This window comes from Arachis hypogaea, chromosome 6 (assembly GCF_003086295.3).
Source record: "Arachis hypogaea cultivar Tifrunner chromosome 6, arahy.Tifrunner.gnm2.J5K5, whole genome shotgun sequence".
NCBI classification, from domain to species: Eukaryota; Viridiplantae; Streptophyta; class Magnoliopsida; order Fabales; family Fabaceae; genus Arachis; species Arachis hypogaea.
The window spans coordinates 96000381-96006895 of NC_092041.1; the positions used below are offsets into that span (position 1 = coordinate 96000381).

The following is a 6515-nucleotide window of genomic DNA, read 5'->3' on the forward strand; positions in this document are numbered from 1 at the left end:
CCCCTCTCCCTCCCCAACGCACTCCCCTTTCCTAATGCAGCTTCCACTTCCTAATATCCTTAGCTCTTTGACCTCGTCTTCTTTCTTCAACCTGTCCAGCCACCGCCTCCGTCGGTGCTACTCCAACGTCATCGCGATGCCTCTGTTCCATCGTTGTTCACTGCGGTTCCACCGGCCTGTTTTGGCGAGCTTTCCCTGTGTTTCGTTATGCTTCTGCCGCCATTACTCCATGCTTCTGTTGCCATTTAACCTCTGTTCCGCCGTGCTCCAGCCCTCATCTTCTAGCCTCAGTTCCGTCGCGGGGCCCAATCTCTATTCAGATGTCGTTCTGCCGCTGTTCAACCATCTCTGTTGAATTATAAAGCTCCAGCTCCCTCTCCCTTTTTATTTTTAGTTATTGTTTTAATAATTAGGTTGTTGTTCCAGTTCTTGTTTTGTTGGTGATTTGTTGTATTAACTTGCTTTAATTATAATTTGTTTTGGAATTAGGTCAAAGAGAGAAACGTAGGAGTGGAACCTGCATTGGGGAGGCGGGAGTGCGTTGGGGAGGGAAAGGGGGACTGCGTTGGGAGGGAGAGGGGGGAGTGTGTTGGTGAGGAAGGGATTAGGGTTGAGGAGGGGAATTTCGCCAGGTCACTGATACGGATTTGACAAATAATATCCACCGGCAAGTGCATCGGGTCGTAATTAAGTAATAACTCACGATGAGTGAGGTCGATTCCACAAGGATTGATAGATCAAGCAACTTTAATTAATTGGCTATTCTAGTTAAACAATCAATTTGATGAGGTTTGATTAAATATTAGATAACTTGGTAGTGAAGTAAATGACTGAAAAGTAAAGAGCAAAGAGATAAATGACTGGAACTAAAGAGTAGTAAATAACTAGGAATGTAAAGTGCAGAAAAATAAATTGCAATAACGTAAATGCGGGAAGAATAAATGGAAAGAAAAGTAAATTGCTGGAATGTAAAGGAAGTAATGAAAAGGAGCATTAAATGGAAAGCTAATGATGAGGAAGGGGAAAGATAGAATGAGGAGGATCATTGGGGTACAGAGATATAGAATTCTCCGGATTAAATTGCTTTTCATCTCATCTTCAATCATGCAATTCACTGATCTCTTGGCAATCCTAAGTGATTGAAACCCAATTTCTTTGTGAATCAATCTCTCTTAACTTGATCAATTATCAATTCCTTGATCTAATTGCTCATGAGAAGAGATGAAGATTGGTCTTTGATTTAGAGCCACACAATCCCATAAATCCAGATTGTGGGTTGATTAAATGTCACAATATCAATCCCAAACCCAGATTTACACAATTGTGAGAAAGAACTTCAAGCATAATTTTATGATTCCTTTCCCAAGGTTCACATAGAATCTATGTAAGATTCAAATTCTTTCCCAAGATATTTGAATCTTTGAAATGAAGAACAAAAATTCATTCTAGAAGATCAAATGAAAGATGAAGAAAAGAAAAAGATAAAATCACAATTGATTCATTAAATTTCAATAGAGCTCCTTCCCCCAATGAAAGGGAAGTTAGCTGCTCATAGCTTATGGAAAAAAGTACAAAAGTGATGGAAAGTAAAATCTAAAAGTGGAGTAAAGTGCCAAAGTAAAAGTCCCCAATGAAGTGCTTCCCTTGGGTTTATATACTACTCCTACTTGCAAATGTCAATTCAAATTAAACTCAAATCACAATTGAAATTTCATTTCTAACTAACTCATGATGGGCCCATCTTGTTGAAGGACGAAAGGGTTGAGTGGAATGCCATGCAAGTGCCACTTTCATCACACGCCCAAGTTGTGTAAGTCTTTGTTTTTCTTTGGGTTCTTTGCCTGGCGTGCCATGCCTTCTGGCATGCCCATCACACGCCCAGTGTTAAGAGTTGGCGTGCCACTTCATAGTGCACGCCCTTCACACGCCCAAGCTTGCCCTCTGGAGATGTTTCCTGGCATGCCATGCTCTACACACGCCCATGGGCACGCCAGTGCTGAAGGGTTGGTGTGCCACTTGAGATAACACGCCATATTACACGCCCATGGTTGAAGAGAAAAAGAGGTGTGCCACGCTCAGCTGCATGCCCGTGTTGAGACTCTTGAGCTACTTTCTGGAAACCTTGCTTGGCGTGCTATGCCATAGGCACGCCCATTGGCACGCCTTAGATGAAGGTTGTCGTGTCACTTGGGAAGGCAAGCCCAAGGCCATGCCAGAAGTGAAGAGAATTTGAGAAGAGTTGGTGTGCCACGCCATACGCATGCCAAGGGTAGTGCCTCATGAGGAATGGCCCAGCGTGCCACGCTCAGGGATACGCCTTCTTGCTTGCTGCTACTGGAGAATAGGCCCGACGTGGCACGCCATATTGCACGCCAGTGGCATGCCCTTAAATATGAACCTAGTGATGTGTGAGTATCTTTTCTATCTTTTCCTAGTGAATTTGTATTCAAATTGTTGAGTTTAATCAAAATTTAAATACCTTTTAGCCACTATGGATGCTACTTTGAGTTGTGTACAATTCTATTTATTTCAGGTAGCATTCGGATGGATTTGACGGAGTTTTGCAGTAGAAAGGAAAGAAAGCGAATGATGCTGTCAACCCCGACTGCCTTGCACTCAACTAGAAATAACTTGAGCTACAGAGGTCCAATTGATGTGGTTCTAATGGCATTGGAAAGCTAACTTCCAGGGCTTTCCAAATGTCTAATAGTGCACACTTCTTTTCCAGCATACTCTGCCTACTCCACGTTGAACTTGGCCCCTGCCAAGTTCAGCGTGGACTTGAAAACTTCTAGGGGAAACCACGCGCAACATTCTACGCTAAACTTGGGCTAAGCCGAGTTCAGCATGGATTCAAAGGAACACGCTAAAAATCACACTGCCTTCTCCACGCTGAACTTGGGAAAAGCCAAGTTCAGCGTGGACCTCAACATCTCAAGTGGTCCCCATGTACGTCCAGGAGCAGAAACGAATGATTAATTAGTTTTGATTAAACTTTTATTTTATTTATAATTAGGAAAAGATATTATTTAGTTTTAGAAAATATATTTTACATTTATTAGGATTAGATATAAAAGGGAAAAGAATTAGCCCTTCGGGCTCCTCTCTCTTCTCTTCTACCTCATTTCGCAATTTACAATTTACCTGAATCCTAGTTTTTCTCTCCAAACAATGAGCAGATAAACCTCCACTATTAAGATTAGGATCTCTGTCTATTGTATGGATTGATACTATTATTTTTCTATTTTAATTCATGTACTGATTTATAATTCAAGAATTATTTTCGTTCTTTATCTTATGAATCTGGGTAGAACGGAAGTATGACCTTGGTTCTAATTGAGTTCTTGTATAACTTGGAAAAGCTCTTTACTTGAACAACAGCTTGAAAATATATTCTCCTAAATTTCTAATTATCTGGACTTAATGGGATATGTGACATATAATCCTCTTATATTTGGGTAATTAGGATTTTTGTGGCATATAAACTAGAATTGAACTTCACCCTCTAATTGGAATTAAGTGACCAAAGAATTGGCGGTTGATGAATTTTAGATGAGACTAAAAAGGTCTAAGGAATTAGGGTTTAGTCACATATAGTTTGCCATAAATTAAATCTTGCATGATTAAAATAGTTAGTAAGAAAAGTCAATTCGAAAAATAGATAACTCTGAAGCCTTAACTGTTGATCCATATATTATTCACAACTTATTTACTGCTGCTTTCTGATATTCTGAATTTACTGTTAATGCTTTTGAACTCTCAAAACACCATTTTCTGTTTGCCTAACTAAGTAATTTAATCAACCATTATTGCTTAGTCCATCAATTCTCGTGGGATCGACCCTCATTCACCTGAGGTACTACTTGGTACGACCCGGTGCACTTACCGGTTAGTTTGTGGTTGTAAATTCTGCACCAAGTTTTTGGCGCCGTTGTCGGAAATTGATTGTGATTGACAACTATTCGTTGTTTGATTTTGTAGATTAGATAATTTTTCTTTTAATTAGTTTTATTTTAGTATTATTAATTTTTATTTTTCATTTTTTTCCTTTAATTTCTCTTCCTTTTGATTCATTAACCCCTGCCCGTTTTCTTTTTTTACTTCCTTTTTGCTTTTGATTTTTTTTACTTTCGTCCATTTTTATTTTATTTTATTTTATTTTATTATTTTTATTTTTTTTTATTTTCGTTTTTGTTTCCTTCCATTATTTTTTTCTATATTCTATTAGTTTTGTTTTATTTTTGTCTTTAATTTTCAAAAAAAAAAAGAAATTTTATCATATATTTTTCTTTAGTTTTTGAAATTAAGTTTGGTGTCTCCTAGTTATTTTTATTTTAATTTTTCTGTTTATTTTTATTATAATTTTTGAAATTTTTTGGCTTTAATTATTTAATTAGTTTATTTTATTTCTTTTATACAGGTTACCTCTCTGGGAATTCTCTGCACTCTGACGTAGAAATTCCCATCTTTTCTTATTTTTTATTTATTTATGAGCAGGAATAGAGATAAGGAACCTCTTTTAGACTTTGATCCTGAACCCGAAAGGACTTTCAGGCAGCCTTGCAACAAGCAAGACTTTACAAGGCTGCAGAGTCCACTATGGATCATAATAATGCTGCTAATGCCAATGTGGCAAATCCAGTTGGGAATGAACGACCTAGAAGAGTGCTTGGCTCATACACTGCTCCTACTGCAGATTTTTTTGGAAAAAGCATTGTGGTGCCTCCTATAGCTGCAAACAACTTTGAACTGAAGCCACAGCTAGTCATTTTGGTGCAACAAAACTGTCAATATCATGGACTCCATCAGGAAGATCCCAATCAGTTTATCTCTAATTTTCTGCAGATTTGTGATGGAAGTGGATCCTCTCCAGTAAAAAAAAAATTGGATGGTATTCAGTGCTTAATCTAACCATTCATTATTCTCTCTCTGTTATTTATTTCTGGTCCCACTTATAGAATCAAAGGTGAAAAATCATATTGTATCTTGTCAAGTGTTAAAAAATCTGGAGAGGATCCATTTTTCGATTTGTGATAATGTGAAAACTAATGGGGTGAATTCTGAGGTGTACAAACTTATGCTCTTCCCATTTGCTTTGAGGGATAGAGCAAAGCTGTGGTTAGATTCTCAACCCAAGGAGAGTCTGAATACTTGGGAAAAGGTTGTCACTGGGTTTTTAACTAAATTTTTTTCCACCTAAAAAGCTGACTAAGCATAGGGTAGAGGTTCAAACCTTCAGACAGAAGAATGGTGAGACCCTTTATGAAGCTTGGGAGAGGTACAAGCTGCTGACTAGGTAATGCCCTCCAGACATGTTCTCTAAATGGACCCAACTAGATATCTTTTATGAAGGCTTGGGTGAAATGTCCAAGATGTGTTTAGATAATTCTACAGGTGGTTCATTGCACATGAAAAAGACACCGGAGGAAACTACTGACCTTATTGAATTGGTTACTAGCAACCAATATTTATATTCATCTAACATGAATCCTATGAACTCAGAGACCCCTCTGAGGCGTGTTGGAAGTAGAAGTTTTTGATGCTCTTCTTGCTCAGAACAAAATTTTGACTCAACAGATGAATCTAATTACTTAACAGTTGAGTGGAATGCAAGTTTCAGCTGTCAACACTCAGAATGCACAAGAGGCCCTTTATGACATGACATGTAATTTTATGCAAAATAAAAATTATGATTATGCTCAATCTTCTTCTGAACAGGTCAATTACATGGGGAGTGCTCCTAGAAATCTCAATAATGATCCCTATTCTAAGACCTACAATCAGGGGTGGAGAAATCACCAAAATTTTGGGTGGAGAAAGCAACCTCAGAGGCCACAGAATTTTAATAATAATTCTTAGGGTGGTTTTCAACAGAATAATTTTAATAACCACCAGTTTCAGTCATCTCAGCAAGCAACTTCTCAGCCCCAGCAGAATAATGATTTGGAAGCAATGTTGGCAAGTTTTAGACAAGAAACCAGAGCATCAATCAAGAACTTGGAGATTCAGATGGGTCAATTAGCCGCAAAAGTTAATGAAATTGATCAGAGGACCACTAATAGCCGTCCTGGTAACACAATTCCAAATCCAAGAGAGGAATGCAAGGCTATCACCTTGATAAGTGAAGAAGTGGCAAGTATGGAAGCACAAGTTAATGAGGAGCCAGTTGAAAAAGATGCTCCAAAGGAGAAGAAGGAAGAAGTAGAGCACGCCCCTCCAAAGCGTGCGGACAACCCATTCCCAGACTCTCTTGACACTTATTCTACATTGCCAAAAGCTCCTGCGTACAAGCCTAAGATGCCATATCCTCAGAGACTTCAAAAAGAGACCAAGGACAAGCAGTTTTTAAAGTTCTTGGAAGTCTTTAGAAAGTTGCAAATCAATATTCCTTTTGCTGAGTTTTGGAGCAAATGCCTCTCTATGTCAAATTCATGAAGGAGTTGTTGTCAAAGAAGAAGCCTTTAAAGGGAGATGAGACAGTGGTCCTAACTAAGAAATGTAGTGCCATTGGTGCA

General features: G+C 38.4%; 1 non-coding gene across 1 annotated transcript; it reads right to left on the reverse strand.

Moving 5' to 3' along the window:
• Positions 1 to 5211: 5211 nt before the first annotated feature.
• On the reverse strand, positions 5212 to 5317 carry LOC112699725 (small nucleolar RNA R71). The gene has a single exon (XR_003152666.1). It is a non-coding gene; the product is annotated as a small nucleolar RNA R71 (small nucleolar RNA).
• Between the last annotated feature and the right edge of the window lie 1198 nt (positions 5318 to 6515).